At 57.9% G+C, this 21,474-nt stretch overlaps 1 long non-coding RNA gene across 1 annotated transcript; it reads left to right on the forward strand.

Annotated features, from left to right (window-relative positions):
- The first annotated feature begins 7 nt into the window (after positions 1 to 7).
- LOC144247912 (uncharacterized) lies at positions 8 to 21,421 on the forward strand. The gene is made up of 3 exons (XR_013341374.1): positions 8 to 56; positions 7,885 to 7,939; positions 21,350 to 21,421. It is a non-coding gene; the product is annotated as an uncharacterized LOC144247912 (long non-coding RNA).
- The last annotated feature ends 53 nt before the right edge of the window (positions 21,422 to 21,474 follow it).

Here is a 21,474-nt window from a genome sequence, read left to right on the forward strand (position 1 = left end):
GGACGGAGGGAGGGAGGGAGGGGAGGGGCGGTGAGAAACCGGAGCTGGAGAGCGGGGTAAGGGGGCAGCGCGGGGACGGGGGGGACCAAAGGGGGTGCGGGTAACGGGGGTGCTGGAAACGGGGATACTCAAAATGGGGGTGCTGGTAACGGGGATACGGATAACGGGGATCCGGATAACGGGGATGCTGGTAACGGGGGTGCTGGTAACGGGGGTGCTGGTAACGGGGGTGCTGGTAACGGGGATACTCAAAATGGGGGTGCTGGTAACGGGAATACGGATAACGGGGATCCGGAGAGCGGGGATACGGATAACGGGGATGCTGATAACGGGGATCCTCAAAATGGGGGTGCTGATAACGGGGGTGCTGGTAACGGGGGTGTTGGTAACGGGGGTGTTGGTAACGGGGGTGCTGGTAACGGGGATCCGGAGAGCGGGGATCCTCAAATGGGGGTGCTGGTAACGGGGATCCGGATAACGGGGATCTGGATAACGGGGATCCGGAGAGCGGGGATCCCCAAATGGGGGTGCTGATAACGGGGGTGCTGGTAACGGGGATCCGGACAACGGGGATACGGATAACGGGGATCCGGAGAGCAGGGATACGGATAATGGGGATGCTGATAACGGGGATCCGGATAATGGGGGTGCTGATAACGGGGATCCGGATAACGGGGGTGCTGGTAACGGGGGTCCGGAGAGCGGGGATCCCCAAATGGGGGTGCTGATAACGGGGATCCTGATAACGGGGATCCGGATAACGGGGATCCGGATAACGGGGATGCCCAAATGGGGGTGCTGGTAACGGGGGTTCTGATAACGGGGATCCGGATAACGGGGATCCCCAAAATGGGGGTGCTGGTAACGGGGGTGCTGGTAACGGGGGTCCGGATAACGGGGATCCTCAAAATGGGGGTGCTGATAACGGGGATCCCCAAAAATGGGGGTGCTGATAACGGGGATCCACATAACGGGGATCCTGATAACGGGAATCCCCAAAATGGGGGTGCTGATAACGGGGATCCCCAAAAATGGGGGTGCTGACAACGGGGATCCAGATAACGGGAATCCTGATAACAGGGATCCCCAAATGGGGGATGCGAATAACGGGAATCCTGATAACGGGGACCCTGATAACGGGGATCCCCAAAATGGGGAATGCGAATAACGGGAATCCTGATCGGGGATCGCCAAAATGGGGGATGCTACTAGTGGTAATCCTGATAACGGGGATCCTGATAACGGGGATCCCCAAAATGGGGGAGGCTGATAACGGGAATCTTGATAACGGGGATCCGGATAACGGGGATCCCCAAAATGGAGGATGTTACTAATGGGAATCCGGATAACGGGGATCCCCAAAATGGGGGATGCTAATAACGAGAATCCTGATAATGGGAGATCCCCAAAATGGGGGATCCCGATAAGGGGGGATCCCAAAAGGAGGGATCCTAATAAAGGGGGATGCTAATAATGAGGGGTGCTAATAATGGGGGATCGCAATAATGGGGCAGTGCGTAATGGGGGACCCCAAAACGGGAGACCCTAATAACGGGTGACCCCAATAATGAGGGACCCCATAATGAGGGGCCCTAATAATGGGGGAGAGCCCAAATTAGGGTGCCCAGAATGGGGGGTCCTTATAATGGGGGATTGCGATAATGGGGGAGCCCAAACCGGGCGATCCCAAAAAGGGGGTTCCTAATAATGGGGGGATCCTAATAATGGGGGGATCCTAATAATGGGGGATGTGGCAGCCGGGCAGATCCGGAATGGGGGATCCTACAATGGGGAACCCCAATAACGAGGGATCCTGATAATGGGGGAGCCCAAAACGGGGGATCCCAATAATGGGGGACCCTCAAAATGAGGGATCCCATTACCGAGGGAACCCCACAAGGAGGGGATCCCATAGTGAGGGACCCCCAAAATGAAGGGATCCCACAATGGGGAAATCCCTGGAGTAAGGGACCCCACAATCAGGGGACCCCAATAATGGGGTACCCCCATAATGGGGGATCCCTGTAATGACGGACCCCAATAATGGGGGATCCCCATAATGGGGGAATCCCAGAGTGGGGGACCCCATGAGCATCTTCACCTGGGCACCCCCAAAAGGAGGGACCCCAATAATGAGGTACCCCCAATAAATGGGGGATGCCCACAAGAAGAAACCCTAATAATGGGGGACCCCAATAATGATGGGACCCCCACAATGAGAGACCCTCCCCAAACTCCCCCAACATTTAGGGGTGCCCCAATTTGGGGTGACCCCCGGCTCTGCCCCATTGGCCCCAGATTGGGGGGGTCAGGGGAGGGTCCCCACCCTGTTGCCCCCTTCCCATTCCCGGGGTCCCCCGGACCCCAAAGGTGGCCCCAAGTGGGGACCCCCACCCCAAAAAGGGGGGCCCAGCCACTCTGGGCTCCTCAGACCCCCCCAAAAAAGGGGGGGGGGGGTCCCATTCAGAGGGGTACCCCAAGCCCATTAGGGGGTCCCCAGCCCCCAAAGCACCCCCAGGGGTCTCTCAAGGGGGTCCCCCAAAATCGGGGTCCCCCGTTATGGCGTTCCCCCAGCCCCATTTGGGGGTCCCCAGCTCCATTTTAGGGGTTCCCTCAAAACGCGCCCCCAGGGGGCTCTCAAGGGGGTCTCGGACCCCAAAATCGGGGTCACACCTTGGGGGGTCCCCCAGCCCCAATCGGGGGAGCCCCAAACTCGGGGTCCCCCTCGCGCCCCCCGCCCACCCAAAGCCCCCCCAAACCCCGCGATCCTGGCGGGGGTCCCGGGGCTACTCGGGGCTCTGGGCTCGGTTCCCGGGGGTCCCGGGGGTCCCGGGGGTCAGGGGTCGGGACCGGGGGGGTCGGCGCCACCCAGGGGTGCCGGTCCCGCTGCTCCGGCGGCCCCGGTGGTCCCCGGGGCTTGAGGGGGGCTCGGGGGTCCCGGGGGCTCCTCACCTGCTGCTCGGTCTCGGTGGTCCTCGGGGCTCGGGACCCGGCGGTCCCGGGGCGGATCCGAGCGGTGCCGGTGTCGGTCCCGGGGAAGGGATCGGAGGTCCCGGGAAGGGATCGGTGGTCCCGGGGAAGGGTTCGGAGGTCCCGGGAAGGGATTGGCGGTCCCGGGAAGGGCTCGGTGGTCCCGGGGATGGTTCGGCGGTCCCGGGGATGGTTCGGTGGTCCTGGGAAGGGATCGGTGGTCCCGGGGATGGTTCGGCGGTCCCGGGGAGGGCTCGGCGGTCCCGGGAAGGGCTCGGTGGTCCCGGGAAGGGCTCGGTGGTCCCGGGGAGGGCTCGGTGGTCCCGGGAAGGGCTCGGTGGTCCCGGGAAGGGCTCGGTGGTCCCGGGGATGGCTCGGCGGTCCCGGGGAGGGTTCGGCGGTCCCGGGGATGGTTCGGTGGTCCCGGGGAGGGCTCGGTGGTCCCGGGGATGGTTCGGCGGTCCCGGGAAGGGCTCGGTGGTCCCGGGAAGGGCTCGGTGGTCCCGGGGAAGGGCTCGGTGGTCCCGGGGATGGTTCGGTGGTCCCGGGGAAGGGCTCGGCGGTCCCGGGAAGGGCTCGGTGGTCCCGGGGATGGCTCGGTGGTCCCGGGGATGGTTCGGCGGTCCCGGGGAGGGCTCGGTGGCCCCGCGCGGTGGCGGTGCCGGTACCGGGGGCTCGCGCGGCGCGCGCGGAGCCTTAATTGGTAACGAGAGGAGCGAGCCCCGCCCCGGGGGGGGCCGGGGGGGCCGGGGAGGGGCTGGGGGGGGCCCGGGGACCCCTAAAAGGGGGGAGGGGGGATTTGGGGAGCCCATCAAGGGGGAGGGGCGGGTTTGGGGGGGCTCTTGGGGTGGGGAGGGGTCGGGGGGTCCCCCATGGGGGGCTCTGGGGACTGCGGGGGGGGGTTGGGGAGGGGCTGGGGGGCACCCGGGGGGTTTGGGGAGCCCATAAAAGGGGAGGGGCGGATTTGGGGGGGATCCGGGGGGCTCTTGGGGTGGGGAGGGGATTTGGGGGGGATTTGGGGAGGGGGGAATTTATGGGGACCCCAAAAGGGGGGGCTATGGGGGATTTTTGGGGTGAGGATGAGGAGGGGTCCGGGGACCCCCCTGGGGTGGGATTTGGGCGGGGCGAGGATGGGGGGAGGGGTTCTGGGGACCCATAGGGTGGGGGGGACCCATAGGGTGGGGGGGACCCATAGGGTGGGGGGGGTTATGGGGGCACTTTGGGGTCGGGGGGTCAGGGGGACCCCAAAGTGGGGGGTGGGCTCCCTGGGGGTCCATGAGGGGCTCCATAGGGCAGGGGGGACCATGGGGAAGGGGCTGTGGGGCACGAGGGACCCCCAAGATCCCACAGGGTGTCACAGGGGATCCCACAGGGTGTCACAGGGGATCCATAGGGTGTCACAGGGGATCCATAGGGTGTCACGGGGGATCCACAGGGTGTCACGGGGGATCCCATAGGGTGTCACGGGGGATCCACAGGGTGTCACGGGGGATCCCATAGGGTGTCACAGGGGATCCATAGGGTGTCACTGGGGATCCCATAGGGTGTCACAGGGGATCCATAGGGTGTCACAGGGGATCCATAGGGTGTCACGGGGGATCCCATAGGGTGTCACAGGGGATCCATAGGGTGTCACAGGGGATCCATAGGGTGTCACTGGGGATCCCATAGGGTGTCACGGGGGATCCCACAGGGTGTCACAGGGGATCCATAGGGTGTCACTGGGGATCCATAGGGTGTCACAGGGGATCCCATAGGGTGTCACAGGGGATCCATAGGGTGTCACAGGGGATCCATAGGGTGTCACGGGGGATCCCATAGGGTGTCACAGGGGATCCATAGGGTGTCATGGGGGATCCACAGGGTGTCACGGGGGATCCATAGGGTGTCACAGGGGATCCATAGGGTGTCACGGGGGATCCATAGGGTGTCACAGGGGATCCCACAGGGTGTCATGGGGGATCCATAGGGTGTCACGGGGGATCCATAGGGTGTCACTGGGGATCCCATAGGGTGTCACTGGGGATCCCATAGGGTGTCACTGGGGATCCATAGGGTGTCACGGGGGATCCATAGGGTGTCACGGGGGATCCCATAGGGTGTCACTGGGGATCCATAGGGTGTCACGGGGGATCCCATAGGGTGTCACTGGGGATCCATAGGGTGTCACAGGGGATCCATAGGGTGTCACAGGGGATCCACAGGGTGTCACAGGGGATCCATAGGGTGTCACAGGGGATCCACAGGGTGTCACAGGGGATCCATAGGGTGTCACTGGGGATCCCATAGGGTGTCACGGGGGATCCATAGGGTGTCACAGGGGATCCCATAGGGTGTCACGGGGGATCCCACAGGGTGTCACGGGGGATCCATAGGGTGTCACGGGGCACCCCATAGGGTGTCACGGGGGATCCCACAGGGTGTCACAGGGGACCCCATAGGGTGTCACAGGGGATCCCACAGGGTGTCACAGGCCCCATGGATCCCACAGGGTGTCACGGGGGATCCCATAGGGTGTCACTGGGGATCCATAGGGTGTCACGGGGGATCCCACAGGGTGTCACAGGGGACCCCATAGGGTGTCACAGGGGATCCATAGGGTGTCACAGGGTTCTGTGGGGTCTCTGTGGGTTCTGGGGTCCCTGTAGGGTCTCTACAAGGTTTGGGGTCTCCCTGGGGTCTGTATAGGGTCTCTATGGGGTTTGGGGTCTCTGTGGGGTTTGGGGTGTCTGTGGGCTTTGGGGTCCCTGTGGGGCCTGCCTGGGTTCCCTATGGGGTCCCTATGGGGTCTCTGTGGGGTTTGGGGTGTCTGTGGGGTTTGGGGTGTCTGTGGGGTCTGGGGTCCCTGTGGGGCCTGCCTGGGTTCCCTGTGGGGTCCCTGTGGTGTCGCTATGGGGTCTCTGTGGGGTTTGGGGGTCTCTATAGGGTCTGGGATCTCTATAGGATCTCTTTGGGGTCTCTATGGGGTCTCTGTGGGGTTTCTCTGGGTCTCTGTGGGGTCAGTGCCTATGGGGGCCCTATGGGGTCTCTGTGGGGTCTGGGGTCCATATGGGGCCCCTATAGGATCTCTCTGTGGTCCCTATAGGGTCTCTATGGGGTCTCTGTGGGGTCTGGGGTCTCCGTGGGGTCCCTATGGGGTCCCTGTGGGATCTCTCTGGGGTCCCTGTGGGGTCTCTATGGGGTCTTTGTGGGGTCTGGGGTCTCTGTAGGATCTCTCTGGGCCCCTATGGGGTCTCTGTGGGGTCCCTGTGGGGTCTCTCTGGGGTCCCTATGGGGTCTGGGGTCTCCATGGGGTCTCTGTGGGGTCTGGGGTCTCCATGGGATCTCTGTGGGGTCTGGGGTCTCCATGGGATCTCTGTGGGGTCTGGGGTCTCTCTAGGGTCTGGGGTCTCCATGGGGTCTCTGTGGGGTCTGGGGTCTCTCTGGGGTCTGGGGTCTCCGTGGGGTCTCTCTGGGGTCTCCATGGGATCTCTCTGGGGTCTCTCTGGGGTCTGGGGTCTCTCTGGGTCTGGGGTCTCTCTGGGCTCTCTTTGGGGTCTGGGGTCTCTCTGGGGTCTCTCTAGGGTCTCTCTGGGTCTGGGGTCTCTCTGGGCTCTCTTTGGGGTCTGGGGTCTCTCTGGGGTCTCTCTAGGGTCTCTCTGGGTCTGGGGTCTCTCTGGGGTCTCTTTGGGGTCTGGGGTCTCTTTGGGCTCTCTTTGGGCTCTCTTTGGGGTCTCTTTGGGGTCTGGGGTCTCTCTGGGGTCTCTTTGGGGTCTGGGGTCTCTCTGGGCTCTCTTTGGGCTCTCTTTGGGGTCTCCATGGGTCTGGGGTCTCTCTGGGGTCTCTCTGGGGTCCCTGTGGGATCTCTCTGGGTCTGGGGTCTCTCTGGGGTCTCTTTGGGGTCTGGGGTCTCTCTGGGCTCTCTTTGGGCTCTCTTTGGGGTCTCTCTGGGTCTGGGGTCTCTCTGGGGTCTCCATGGGTCTGGGGTCTCTCTGGGGTCTCCATGGGTCTGGGGTCTCTCTGGGGTCTGCGGTCTCTTTGGGGTCTGGGGTCTCTCTGGGGTCCCTGTGGGATCTCTCTGGGTCTGGGGTCTCTCTGGGGTCTCTCTGGGGTCTCTCTGGGGTCTCTCTGGGGTCTCCATGGGTCTGGGGTCTCTCTGGGGTCTCTTTGGGGTCTGGGGTCTCCATGGGTCTGGGGTCTCTCTGGGGTCTCTCTGGGGTCTCTCTGGGTCTGGGGTCTCTCTGGGGTCTCTCTGGGGTCTCTCTGGGTCTGGGGTCTCTCTGGGTCTGGGGTCTCCATGGGTCTGGGGTCTCTCTGGGGTCTCTTTGGGGTCTGGGGTCTCCATGGGTCTGGGGTCTCTCTGGGGTCTCCCGCCCCGCCCCGTTCCCGCCCCTCCCCCCTCAGGAAGCTCCGGGCGCTCCGATAACGAAGGGGGGAAATGGGGGCGCTAATTACAGCGTTAATTACGGACAGGCTCGTTATCGCGGGGTGCCAGGGGTTAATTAAGGAAAGGGGCAGTGGTGGGGGGGGGGGGGGGGTTCCGGGGTTAATTTCGGGTTAGTTAGGGAAAGTTAATTAAGGGGGTACAGGGGGAGTTCTGGGGTTAATTACTGCAGAGTTCATTAATGGGGTTCATTATCAGGTTAATTACTGGGAAGTTCATTAATAGGGGTCCATTATTAGGTTAATTACTGGGTTGTTCATTAATTGGGCTCATTGGGGGTTAATTACTGGGGAGTTCATCAATGGGGTTCATTATCAGGTTAATTACTGGGGAGTTCATTAATGGGAGTTCATGAGGAGGGAGCTCATTAATAGGAGTTAATTATCAGGCTAATTACTGAGGAGTTCATTAATGAGGCTCACTGTGGGGGTTCATTAACGCAGGACTTCAGGTCTTAATTAGGGGTTCAATTAATGGGGGCTCATCAACAGCGAATCACTAACGAGGTGTTCGTTAATGAGGCTTTAATTACAGCGCTGCGCGCAGGTAAGTGACCTGCGCCGGGCCACGCCCACACCTGGGCCACGCCCACGGCTGGGTCACACCTGGGTCACAGCTGGGCCACACCTGGGTCACAGCTGGGTCACACCTGGGCCACACCTGGGTCACAGCTGGGTCACACCTGGGCCACACCTGGGTCACACCTGGGCCACACCTGGGTCACAGCTGGGTCACAGCTGGGTCACAGCTGGGTCACACCTGGGCCACAGCTGGGTCACAGCTGGGTCACACCTGGGCCACGCCCACAGCTGGGTCACAGCTGGGCCACAGCTGGGCCACACCTGGGTCACACCTGGGTCACAGCTGGGTCACACCTGGGTCACACCTGGGCCACAGCTGGGTCACAGCTGGGCCACACCTGGGTCACACCTGGGTCACAGCTGGGTCACACCTGGGTCACAGCTGGGTCACAGCTGGGTCACACCTGGGCCACGCCCACAGCTGGGTCACACCTGGGTCACAGCTGGGCCACACCTGGGTCACACCTGGGCCACGCCCACAGCTGGGCCACACCTGGGTCACAGCTGGGTCACACCTGGGTCACAGCTGGGTCACACCTGGGTCACAGCTGGGTCACAGCTGGGTCACAGCTGGGCCACAGCTGGGTCACAGCTGGGCCACACCTGGGCCACACCTGGGTCACACCTGGGCCACAGCTGGGTCACAGCTGGGTCACAGCTGGGCCACAGCTGGGTCACAGCTGGGTCACAGCTGGGCCACACCTGGGTCACAGCTGGGTCACACCTGGGTCACAGCTGGGTCACACCTGGGTCACACCTGGGTCACAGCTGGGTCACACCTGGGCCACGCCCACAGCTGGGTCACACCTGGGTCACAGCTGGGTCACAGCTGGGTCACGGCTGGGTCACACCTGGGCCACACCTGGGTCACACCTGGGTCACAGCTGGGTCACACCTGGGTCACACCTGGGTCACACCTGGGTCACAGCTGGGCCACGCCCACAGCTGGGTCACAGCTGGGTCACAGCTGGGTCACAGCTGGGTCACAGCTGGGTCACACCTGGGTCACAGCTGGGCCACGCCCACACCTGGGCCACACCTGGGCCACGCCCACACCTGGGCCACACCTGGGTCACAGCTGGGTCACACCTGGGCCACGCCCACGGCTGGGTCACACCTGGGTCACACCTGGGCCACACCTGGGTCACAGCTGGGCCACACCTGGGCCACACCTGGGTCACAGCTGGGTCACACCTGGGCCACGCCCACGGCTGGGTCACAGCTGGGTCACAGCTGGGTCACAGCTGGGTCACACCTGGGCCACGCCCACGGCTGGGTCACAGCTGGGTCACAGCTGGGCCACAGCTGGGTCACAGCTGGGTCACACCTGGGTCACACCTGGGCCACGCCCACGGCTGGGTCACACCTGGGTCACGCTTTGGGTGGGGTCAGGGACACGCCCCCACCTGTGTCACCTGCCCCACCCACCTGGCCACGCCCACCCGGCCACGCCCCCCGTGGGGTCCCCTCCCCCACAGACACAGCAGAGACACCTGGGGACAGGTGGGACACACCTGGGGACAGGTGTGACACACCCGGGGACAGGTGGGACACACCCAGGACAGGTAGGACACACCCAGAGGTACCTGTGACACACCCGGGGACAGGTGGGACACACCCAGGACAGGTGGGACACACCTGGGGATACCTGTGACACATCCAGGACAGGTGGGACACAACCAGGACAGGTGTGACACACCCAGGGATACCTGTGACACATCCAGGATAAGTGTGACACAGCTGGAGGCAGGTGGGACACACCTGTGACACACCCAGGACAGGTTTGACACACCCAGGGACAGGTGGGACACACTCAAAGGTGTCCCAGGAGTGTCACAGACCTGTCACACCCAGGTGTCACACACACCGTCACAGGTGCCACTCTCACACAGGTGTGTCACACACACACAGGTGTGTCCCAGGTGTGTCCAACACACTCCAGTGTGTCACAGGGCTCACAGGTGTGAAACTCACTCAGGTGTGTCCCAGGTGTCACACACAGTCCCAGGTGTGACACACGCACTCAGGTGTGTCACACACACTCCAATGTGTCCCAGGTGTGTCACACAGACAGAGGTGTGTCCCAGGTGTCACACACGCACTCAGGTGTGTCACACACACTCACAGGTGTGTTCCAGGTGTCACACACACTCACAGGTGTGTCACACACACTCCAATGTGTCCCAGGTGTGTCACACACACAGAGGTGTGTCCCAGGTGTGTCCCAGGTGTCACACACACTCACAGGTGTGTCCCAGGTGTGTCTCACACTCAGGTGTGTCCCAGGTGACACCCAGGTGTCCCCTCCATGTCACACCTGAGGCCGTCAGGTCCTGCCACACCTGCAAAGACACACATTTTTTAGGATTTCCCCCATTTTTCAGGATTCCCCCCATTTTTTAGGTTTTCCCCCCATTTTTCAGGATTCCCCCCATTTTTAGGATTTCCCCCATTTTTCAGGATTTCCCCCACTTTTTAGGATTTTCCCCATTTTTAGGATTTCCCCCATTTTTTAGGATTTCCCCCATTTTTAGGATTTCCCCCCATTTTTTAGGATTTCCCCCATTTTTAGGATTTTCCCCATTTTTAGGATTTCTCCCATTTTTCAGCATTTCCCTCCATTTTTTAGGATTTCCCCCATTTTTAGGATTTCCCCCATTTTTCAGGATTCCCCCCATTTTTTAGGTTTTCCCCCCATTTTTCAGGATTCCCCCATTATTTAGGATTTCCCCCATTTTTCAGGATTTCCCCCACTTTTTAGGATTTCCCCCATTTTTAGGATTTTCCCCATTTTTAGGATTCCCCCCATTTTTTAGGATTTCCCCCCATTTTTCAGGATTCCCCCCACTTTTTAGGATTTCCCCCACTTTTTAGGATTTCCCCCCATTTTTTAGGATTTTCCCCCACTTTTTAGGATTTCCCCCCATTTTTTAGGATTTTCCCCCACTTTTTAGGATTCCCCCCATTTTTTAGGATTTTCCCCATTTTTTAGTATTTACCCCCCACCCCATTTTTAGGATTTCCCCCCCTTTTTTAGCATTTCCCCCCCATTTTTCAGGATTCCCCCCCCTTTTTTAGGATTCCTCTCCTTTTTTTAGGCTTCCCCCTCCCCATCCCAAATTTTCCCCACTCCCTCCCCATTTTTAGGGATTTTCGTCCCTTTTTTTACAATCCCAAATTTCCCTGGGGGGGGGGGGGGGGGGGGAGGGGTCTCCACTCTCCCCTCCCCCTTTTCAGGATCCCCTTCCCCAAATTTTTTAGGATTTCTCCCCCCACTTTTTTTTTTTTTTAGGATTTCTCCCCCCAAATGACTTTTTTTAAGGGATTTTCCCCATTTTTAGGGATTTTTCCCCCCTTTTTTTCCACAATCCCAAATTTTCCCGAGGGGGGGTGTGTGTGGTTTCTCCACTTTCCCCTCCCCCTTCATTTCCCATCCCTAAAATCCCCCCCAAATCCCCAAAATCCCAAATCCTTGCCGGCCCCATCCCGATGATCTCATCCCGCCTGGAATTTGGGTTGGGAAGGGGGGGGGTTGGGGGGGGGATTTTTTTTTGGGGGGGGGGTGATGACGTCACGGCGGGGGGGGCGGGGTGGGAATTTTGGAATTTTGGAATTCGGGCTGAGTCACGGCGGCTCGGGATAAACACGGGATCCGCTGCCCTTATAGGGCCCGAAAAGCACCGGGAAGGGCCCCCCCGATCCCAAAAATAAATCCCAGGAATTTGGGAGGTCCCAAAGGAGCCCCCCCCCGCTGAAAATCCCAAATTTTGTACCCAAAATCCCTTAAAAAAACCCCCCCGGACTTACCCGGAGTGGGGCTGGAAGCGCTGGGACAGGGGGGGGATTTGGGGTTCTGGGGGGGGATAAAAAAAGAGTTTGGGGTTAAAAGGGACCCCCCCAAAATCCTAAAAATTCACCCCAATCCCATCATTCCATCAAATCCTATAAATCCTAAAAGTTTCTCCCACACAAAATGCTGTAAAATGGCTGAAATCGCATCAAATCACCCCAAAAAATCCCCTAAAAAATTGATATAAGTGACCCCCCCCCCCAACCCCGTAAAATCCTAAAGAAAATCCCATAAAATGACACAAATCCCATAAAATGGCCCAAATCCTAAAAGCTCCCAAAAATGGTCCTGGATGACATAAAATGATCAAATCCTATAAAATCACCCCAAAAAAATTCACATAAGTGATCCCCCCCTCACACACACACCCCATAGAATCCTTCCCCACAAAAATCCCACATTTTTTAGGGCAGTTTTTGGGGCTGTTTTGGGTATTTTTGGGGCTGTTTTGGGTATTTTTGGGGTCGTTTTGGGGTACTTTGGGGCAGTTTTTGGGGTGGTTTTGGGGCCATTTTGAGACAGTTTTTGGGGTAATTTGAGGCAGATTTTGGGGAAGATTTTGGGGTAGTTTTTGGGGTATTTTGGGGCAGTTTTGGGGTATTTTTGGCAGTTTTTGGGGCAGTTTTTGGGGTGCTTTGCGGCAGTTTTTGGGGTGCTTTGCGGCAGTTTTTGGGGTGCTCTGGGGCTGGTTTTGGGGTATTTTGGGATGTATTTGGGGCAGTTTTTGGGGTGATTTTGGGGCCATTTTGAGACAGATTTTGGGGTAATTTGGGGCAGATTTTGGGCTGGTTTTGGGGCAGATTTTGGGCTGGTTTTGGGGCAGATTTTGGGGCAGTTTTTGGGGTACTTTGGGGCAGTTTTTGGGGTATTTTTGGGGCAGTTTTTGCGGTATTTTGGGATTTTTTTGGGTCAGTTTTTAGGGTATTTTTTGCAGTTTTTGGGGTGTTTTTGGGGCAGTTTTTGGCGTATTTTTGGGCCAGTTTTTGGGGTGTTTTTGTGGCAGTTTTTGGGGCAGTTTTTGGGGTATTTTTGGGGCAGTTTTTGGGGCAGTTTTTAGGGTATTTTTTGCAGTTTTTGGGGTGTTTTTGGGGCAGTTTTTGGGGTATTTTTGGGTCAGTTTTTAGGGTATTTTTGGCAGTTTTGGGGGTGTTTTTGGGGCAGTTTTTGGGGTATTTTTGGCAGTTTTTGGGGTATTTTTGGCAGTTTTTGGGGAGTTTCTGGGCCAGTTTTTGGGGTATTTTTGGCAGGTTTTGGGGCAGTTTTTGCAGTATTTTGGGATTTTTTGGGTCAGTTTTTAGGGTATTTTTGGCAGTTTTTGGGGTGTTTCTGGGGCAGTTTTTGGGGTATTTTTGGCAGGTTTTGGGGCAGTTTTTGGGGTGCCCCCCCAGACTCACCGATGGCCTCGATGACCCCCCCCAGCCGCGTCACCTCCCCCGCGCTGGCCCCGAGCTGGGTCAGGGTCCCCAAAACCTGGGGGGGGAGGGGAGGGAGGGTCTGGGGTCACAGCCCCTCCCCCCATCGGGTGTGACCCCCCCACCCCCAAAACAAAGCAGAGACCCCCCCCAAAAATGGGGGTTGGGACCCCAAAATGGGTTTGGGACCCCTCAAATCCCCCCCTAGGGCACAGAGACCCCCCCAGACCCATTTTGGGACCCCCAAATTCCCCCCATGAACTCAAATCCCCTGAGACCCCTCCCCAAAAATTCCTCTGAGGCCTCCTCCCCAAATTCCCCCCAAAAATCCCCAAAATCCAAACCCCTCCCCAAATTCACTCAAAAAATCCCCCAAATCCAAACCCCTCCCCAAATTCCCCCAAAAATCCCCCAAAATCCAAACCCCTCCCCAAATTCCCCCCAAAAATCCCCAAAATCCAAACCCCTCCCCAAATTCCCCCCAAATCCAAACCCCCTCCCCAAATTCCCCCCAAATCCAAACCCCCTCCCCAAATTCCCCCCAAAAATCCCCAAAATCCAAACCCCCTCCCCAAATTCACTCAAAAAATCCCCAAAATCCAAACCCCTCCCCAAATTCCCCCAAAATCCAAACCCCTCCCCAAATTCCCCCCAAATCCAAACCCCCTCCCCAAATTCCCCCCAAATCCAAACCCCCTCCCCAAATTCCCCGCAAAAATCCCCCAAATCCAAACCCCCTCCCCAAATTCACTCAAAAAATCCACCAAATCCAAACCCCCTCCCCAAATTCCCCCCAAAAATCCCCGAAATCCAAACCCCCTCCCCAAATTCCCCCCAAATCCAAACCCCCTCCCCAAATTCCCCCCGAAAATCCCCCAAATCCAAACCCCCTCCCCAAAACTCCCCCCAAAAATCCCCCAAATCCAAAACCCCTCCCCAAAATTCCCCCCAAAATCCCCCCCCTCACCTGGCTGAGATTCCGCAGCCCCCTCCCCACGGGGGGGACCCTGCCCCCTTCCCCCCAAATTTGGGGGGTCTTGGGGGGTTTTGTGGGGCCCCGGAGCTCAGAAGACCCAAAATCTGCAGCCAACGAGGTCAGAGCGCCCCCCAGGACCCCCAAATTTGGGGGGGAGGGGGCCGGGGACCCCCCTAAATTTGACAGCTGAAGGATGAAAGGGTTAAGGTGGGGGCAATCCCAAAAAAATCCAAAATTCACCCCAAAAAGACCCCAGACCCACCTGGAGCTGCTTCACCCCATACTGGGACCCCCAAAATTTCCCCCAAACCCCCCCAGGGACCCCAAACCCCCCCCGGGACCCCAAAATTGTCCCCAAACTCCCCCCAGGGACCCCAAAATCCTCCCCTATTCTCCCCCAAATCCCCCCAGTTGACCCCAAATGTCTCAAATCTTCCCCAAATCCCCCCCAAACTCCCCCCAGTTGAACCCAAACCCCCTAAAATCACCCCCCAAATCCCCCCAATTGACCCCAAAACCCCCAAATCTCCCCCAAAACTCCCCCAAATCCCCTCTGTGGACCCCAAACCCCCAAATCCCCCCAATTGACCCCCAAACCCCCAAATCTCCCCCAAAACTCCCCCAAATCCCCTCTGTGGACCCCAAACCCCCCAATTGACCCCAAAACCCCCAAATCTCCCCCAAAACTCCCCCAAATCCCCTCTGTGGACCCCAAACCCCCCAAATCCCCCCAATTGACCCCAAAACCCCCAAATCTCCCCCAAAACTCCCCCAAATCCCCTCTGTGGACCCCAAACCCCCCAAATCTCCCCAATTGACCCCAAAACCCCCAAATCTCCCCCAAAACTCCCCCAAATCCCCTCTGTGGACCCCAAACCCCCCAAATCCCCCCCAATTGACCCCAAAACCCCCAAATCTCCCCCAAAACTCCCCCAAATCCCCTCTGTGGACCCCAAACCCCCCAAATCTCCCCCAAATCCCCACAAATTGCCCCCAAATCCCCCTCAATTGACCCCAAAACTCCCCCCCAAATCCCCCCAATTGACCTCAAACCCTCAAATCTTCCCCCAAATTGCCCCAGTTGACCCCAAAATCCCCCCAAATCCCCCCCAAAATCCCCCAAAATCCCCCCCAGATTGCCCCCAGCCCCACCTGGGCCTGCAGCTCCTCCAGGCCCCGCTGGACCCCCCCCAATTCCGCCTCCAATTCGGGGAGGGGTCTCCTGGGGGGGAGCAAAATGAGGGGGGGTCAGGGGGGGATTTAGGGGTGAGGGGAGCCGGGGGGGGGTCCCCAAAACCCACCTGGGTTTGGGGGGGGTCTCGGAGAGCTCCACAGGAACCGGGGGGAGGGGCGGGGGTCTCAGGACCGCCCGCCCCTCGGGGGTCTCCAGCAGCTGCAGCAGGAACCCGGTGGTTCTGGGGGGGCTTTTTTGGGGGGAAAATAGGATTTTGGGGGGATTTGGGTAGATTTGAGGGCATTTTGGGTGGTTTTGTGGTATTTGGGTGGATTTTGGGGCTGGGGGTGTCAGGGGGGTGTGGGGGGGGGTCCAGACCTGGCTTCGGGGGAGGTCTCGAGGGGGGGAACGGCGTCCAAAAGGTCCTGGAGGAACTGGAGCTGCTGCTCGGGGGGGGCTGTGCCCTGAAGGGGAGACCCCAGACCCAAAATCCATCAGGGAACCCCCAAAATCCCCCTGGAAACCCCCAAAATCCTCCACAGACCCCAAAAATCCCCTTGGGACCTCCAAAAATCACCCCTAGAGCCCAAAAATCCCCTTGAGACCCCCAAAAATCACCCCTAGAGCCCAAAAATCCCCTTGGGACCTCCAAAAATCACCCCTAGACCCCAAAAATCCCCTTGAGACCCCCCAAAAATCACCCCTAGACCCCAAAAATCCCCTTGGGACCTCCAAAAATCACCCCTAGACCCCAAAAATCCCCTTGGGACCTCCAAAAATCACCCCTAGACCCCAAAAATCCCCTTGGGACCTCCAAAAATCACCCCTAGACCCCAAAAATCCCCTTGGGACCTCCAAAAATCACCCCTAGAGCCCAAAAATCCCCTTGGGACCTCCAAAAATCACCCCTAGAGCCCAAAAATCCTCTTGGGACCTCCAAAAATCCTCCCCTGGTCCCAAAAATCCCCTTGGGACCTCCAAAAATCACCCCTAGAGCCCAAAAATCCCCTTGGGACCTCCAAAAATCACCCCTAGACCCCAAAAATCCCCTTGGGACCTCCAAAAATCACCCCTAGACCCCAAAAATCCCCTTGGGACCTCCAAAAATCACCCCTAGACCCCAAAAATCCCCTTGGGACCCCCAAAAATCACCCCCAGACCCCAAAAATCCCCTTGGGACCTCCAAAAATCACCCCTAGACCCCAAAAATCCCCTTGGGACCTCCAAAAATCCTCCCCTGGTCCCAAAAATCCCCCAGAAATACCCCAAGCACCCCCTAAAATCCTTCTGAGACCCCTGAAGTTTCCCCAATTTCCACCCCCCAGACCTTCCCAACCTCCCCAAAATTTCCCCCAAAATTCCAAAATTTTCCCTCTGCATTTCCAGCTCTCCAAAACTCCCCCAGAGACCCCAAAACCCCCCCAGGAGCCTTTAAAGACCCCAAAATCTGCCAAATTCCCTCCCCTAAAACCCCCAGGGACCCCAAAACCTCCCAAAATCCCCGCCCCCCAAAAATCCTCAAGTCCTCCCCAATTTTCCCTCCCCCACCCCTTCCAGGCACCCAAAAATCTCCAAATTCCCCCCAAAATCCCCAAATTCCCCCCCCAAAATCCCCAAATTTCCCCCAATTTTCTTTCTTCCACCCCCTCCAGCCTCCCAAAACCACCCCAGAAACCCCAAAATCCCCAAAAATTCCCAAGTCCCCCCAAAAATCCCCCAAATCCCCCAAATTCCCACCTCCACCAGGGCGAGGTCGTCGGCCCCGCAGAGCATCAGCTGCGCTCCCAGCCTGGCCAGCTCTGGGGGGGCACTGGTTAAACTGGGAGGGCCGGGGAGGTTTTGGGGGGATTTTGGGGTTTTGGGGATTTTTTGGGGGGGTTTCAGGATTTTTTGGGGGTTTTGGTCTTTTTTTGGGGGTTTTTAAGGGAATTTTTGAGGGGATTTTTGAGAGATTTTAGGGTTTTTTTCAGCAGGATTTTTGAGGGGATTTTGGGGGGGTTTTGGTCTTTTTTGGGGGGATTTTTGAGGGGATTTTGGGGGGGTTTTGGTCTTTTTTGGGGGGATTTTTGAGGGGATTTTGGGGTTTTTTTAGGAGGGGGATTTTGGGGTGGTTTACAGGGCATTTTTGGGAGGTTTTGGGGTTTTTTTGTGGGGGGTCTCACCCCTCATTTGAGCCTCCTCAGGGAGCGACTCCAGCTCGGCGCTGAGGGGGGGGTGAACCCTGGCGGGGAGAGGGGTCTGGGGTTATTGGGGACCACCCAGGACCCCTCCCCAAAATTCCCAACCCCCCCATTTCAAACTCCCCACCCCTTTCAGGATCCCCCACAATTCTGAGCCCCCCAATTTTGGGGTGTGCCCCCCCAACCCCATTTTAGGGTCCCTCCTCCCCATTTGATTGCCCACCCCCATTTAGAACCCCCCAATTTCGGGATCCCTCCCATTTTGAGGTTCCTCCCCCACATTTTAGGTTCTCCCCCACCCCCATTTTGTGGCGCTCCCTCCCATTTTAGGGTTCCCCCCAATTCTGAGTTTTCCCCCCAATTCTGGGACCCCGCCCTTACCTCCATTTTGCGGTCACCCCCCCATTTTGGAACTCCCCAATTTCGAGGTGCCCCCCCATTTTGGGGTTCCTCCCCCTCATTTCAGGACCCCTCCCACCCCCATTTTCGTTCCCCCACCCCCATTTTCGTTCCCCCACCCCCATTTTGAGATTTCCCCCCCCAATTTTGGGATCCCTCCCATTTTGAGGTTCCTCCCCCACATTTTAGGTTCTCCCCCACCCCCATTTTGTGGTGCTCCCTCCCATTTTAGGGTTCCCCCAATTTTGGGACCCCGCCCTTACCTCCATTTTGCGGTCGCCCCCCCATTTTGGAACTCCCCAATTTTGGGGTGCCACCCCATTTTGGGGTTCCTCCCCCTCATTTCAGGACCCCCCCCACCCCCATTTTCGTTCTCCCACCCCCATTTTGAGATCCCCCCCCCTTTGGGAATCCCCTCCCATTTTGGGACCCCCCAGTTTTGGGGTCCCCCCCAATTTTGGGGTCCCCCCCCAGTACCGGGTGCAGACCCAGCGCAGCAGGGCCAACCGGGGGGAGGAGGGGCGGCAGAGCAGCTCCAGCGCCGCGGGGGGGGCGCGGGGGGGGCCCCCCAAAACCAGGGGGCACGAGAGAGCCTGGGGGGGGCAAAAATGGGGGGGGGGGTCAGAAATATTGAGGGAGTAAAAAAAGGGGGAGTCAGAAACTTTTGGGGAGATAAAAGTTGGGGGGGGGATGGAAACATTGGGGGTAAAAATGGGGGGGGGTCAGAAATTTTTGGGGGATAAAAATTTGGGGGAGGGATGGAAACATTGGGGGGTAAAAATGGGGGGGTCAGAAATTTTTGGGGGGTAAAAATTTGGGGGAGGATGGAAACATTGGGGGGTAAAAATGGGGGGGTCAGAAATTTTTGGGGGGTAAAAATTTGGGGGAGGATGGAAACATTGGGGGTAAAAATGGGGGGGGTCAGAAATTTTTTGGGGGGTAAAAATTGGGGGGGGATGGAAACATTGGGGGGTAAAAAAGGGGGGGGTCAGAAATTTTTTGGGGGTAAAAATTTGGGGGAGGATGGAAACATTGGGGGGTAAAAATGGGGGGGTCAGAAATTTTTGGGGGGTAAAAATTTGGGGGGGATGGGAACATTGGGGGTTAAAATGGGGGGGGTCAGAAATTTTTGGGGGGTAAAAATTGGGGGAGGATGGAAACATTGGGGGGTAAAAATGGGGGGGTCAGAAATTTTTGGGGGGTAAAAATTTGGGGGAGGATGGAAACATTGGGGGTAAAAATGGGGGAGGTCAGAAATTTTTGGGGGGGTAAAAATTGGGGGGAGGATGGAAACATTGGGGGTAAAAATGGGGGGGTCAGAAATTTTTGGGGGGTAAAAATTTGGGGGAGGATGGAAACATTGGGGGTAAAAATGGGGGGGTCAGAAATTTTTGGGGGGGTAAAAATTGGGGGGAGGGATGGAAACATTGGGGGGTAAAAATGGGGGGGTCAGAAATTTTTGGGGGGTAAAAATTTGGGGGGGATGGAAACATTGGGGGTAAAAATGGGGGGGTCAGAAATTTTTGGGGGGTAAAAATTTGGGGGAGGGATGGAAACATTGGGGGGTAAAAATGGGGGGGTCAGAAATTTTTGGGGGGTAAAAATTTGGGGGAGGATGGAAACATTGGGGGGTAAAAATGGGGGGGTCAGAAATTTTTGGGGGGTAAAAATTTGGGGGAGGATGGAAACATTGGGGGTAAAAATGGGGGGGGTCAGAAATTTTTGGGGGGTAAAAATTTGGGGGAGGGATGGAAACATTGGGGGGTAAAAATGGGGGGGTCAGAAATTTTTGGGGGGTAAAAATTTGGGGGAGGATGGAAACATTGGGGGGTAAAAATGGGGGGGTCAGAAATTTTTGGGGGGTAAAAATTTGGGGGAGGATGGAAACATTGGGGGTAAAAATGGGGGGGTCAGAAATTTTTGGGGGGTAAAAATTTGGGGGAGGATGGAAACATTGGGGGTAAAAATGGGGGGGTCAGAAATTTTTGGGGGGTAAAAATTTGGGGGGAGGATGGAAACATTGGGGGTAAAAATGGGGGGGTCAGAAATTTTTGGGGGGTAAAAATTTGGGGGAGGATGGAAACATTGGGGGTAAAAATGGGGGGGGTCAGAAATTTTTGGGGCGTAAAAATTTGGGGGGGGATGGAAACATTGGGGGGTAAAAATGGGGGGGTCAGAAATTTTTGGGGGGGTAAAAATTTGGGGGGGGATGGAAACATTGGGGGGTAAAAATGGGGGGGGTCAGAAATTTTTGGGGGGTAAAAATTTGGGGGGGATGGGAGCATTGGGGGGTAAAAATGGGGGGGTCAGAAATTTTTGGGGGGTAAAAATTTGGGGGGGGATGGAAACATTGGGGGTAAAAATGGGGGGGTCAGAAATTTTTGGGGGGTAAAAATTTGGGGTGGGATGGAAACATTGGGGGTAAAAATGGGGGGGGTCAGAAATTTTTGGGGGGTAAAAATTTGGGGGAGGATGGAAACATTGGGGGTAAAAATGGGGGGGTCAGAAATTTTTGGGGGGTAAAAATTGGGGGAGGATGGAAACATTGGGGGGTAAAAATGGGGGGGTCAGAAATTTTTGGGGGGTAAAAATTTGTGGGGGGATGGAAACATTGGGGGTAAAAATGGGGGGAGGTCAGAAATTTTTGGGGGGTAAAAATTGGGGGGGGATGGAAACATTGGGGGGTAAAAATAGGGGGGGTCAGAAATTTTTGGGGGGGTAAAAATTTGGGGGGGATGGGAGCATTGGGGGTAAAAATGGGGGGTCAGAAATTTTTGGGGGGTAAAAATTTGGGGGAGGGTCGCACCAAGGTTTGGGGGGGTCACGAGTCCTGAGGGGGGGTGGGGGGGATGGTCGGGGATTCATCCCGGGGGGGGGCAAATTTTGGGGGGGGGGGCAGGGTCCCGGGGGGGTCACAAATGCTGAGGGGGGGAATGGTCAGGGACTCATTTTGGGGGGGGGGGGGGGCACCGAAGGCTCTGGGGGGAGTTTTGGGGTGGGGGGGATCTGGGATTCATCGCGGGTGGGGCAATGAGGGGGAAATTTTTTATGGGGAGGGGGTCAGGGATCAATTTTGGGAGGCACCGAAGGCTCTGGGAGAGGGGTTTGGGGTCGGGGGGTCGGGGATTTATCCCGGGGGGAGCCATGAGGGGAAAATTGGGGGGCGTGGCCACACTGAGGGGGCGTGGCCGCCCCTCATGAGGGGAGGGCGGAGCTCGGGGCCCCTCAGGGGAACGGAGGCGGGACGGGGAGGCCCTGAGGGACCCCCGGGAGGGGCTCGGCCCGTTCTGAGCCGCCCCAAGCGTTCCGGGCTCGGTCCCGGGCTCGGTCCCGGGGCTCCCCGCGGCCCCTCACGGCCCCTCCGGGTCCCTCCCCCACCTCCAGCCGCTCCAGGGTCGCCGCCGCCGCCGCCTCAGCCGCCGCCATTCTTCCCGCGCTCGCCTCTGATTGGCTGCCACTTTCCCGCCCCTCTCGCTGATTGGTTCTGCTCCCCTTTCCCCGTCCCTCCT

This window comes from Lonchura striata, chromosome 36 (genome assembly GCF_046129695.1).
Source record: "Lonchura striata isolate bLonStr1 chromosome 36, bLonStr1.mat, whole genome shotgun sequence".
NCBI lineage: Eukaryota > Metazoa > Chordata > Aves > Passeriformes > Estrildidae > Lonchura > Lonchura striata.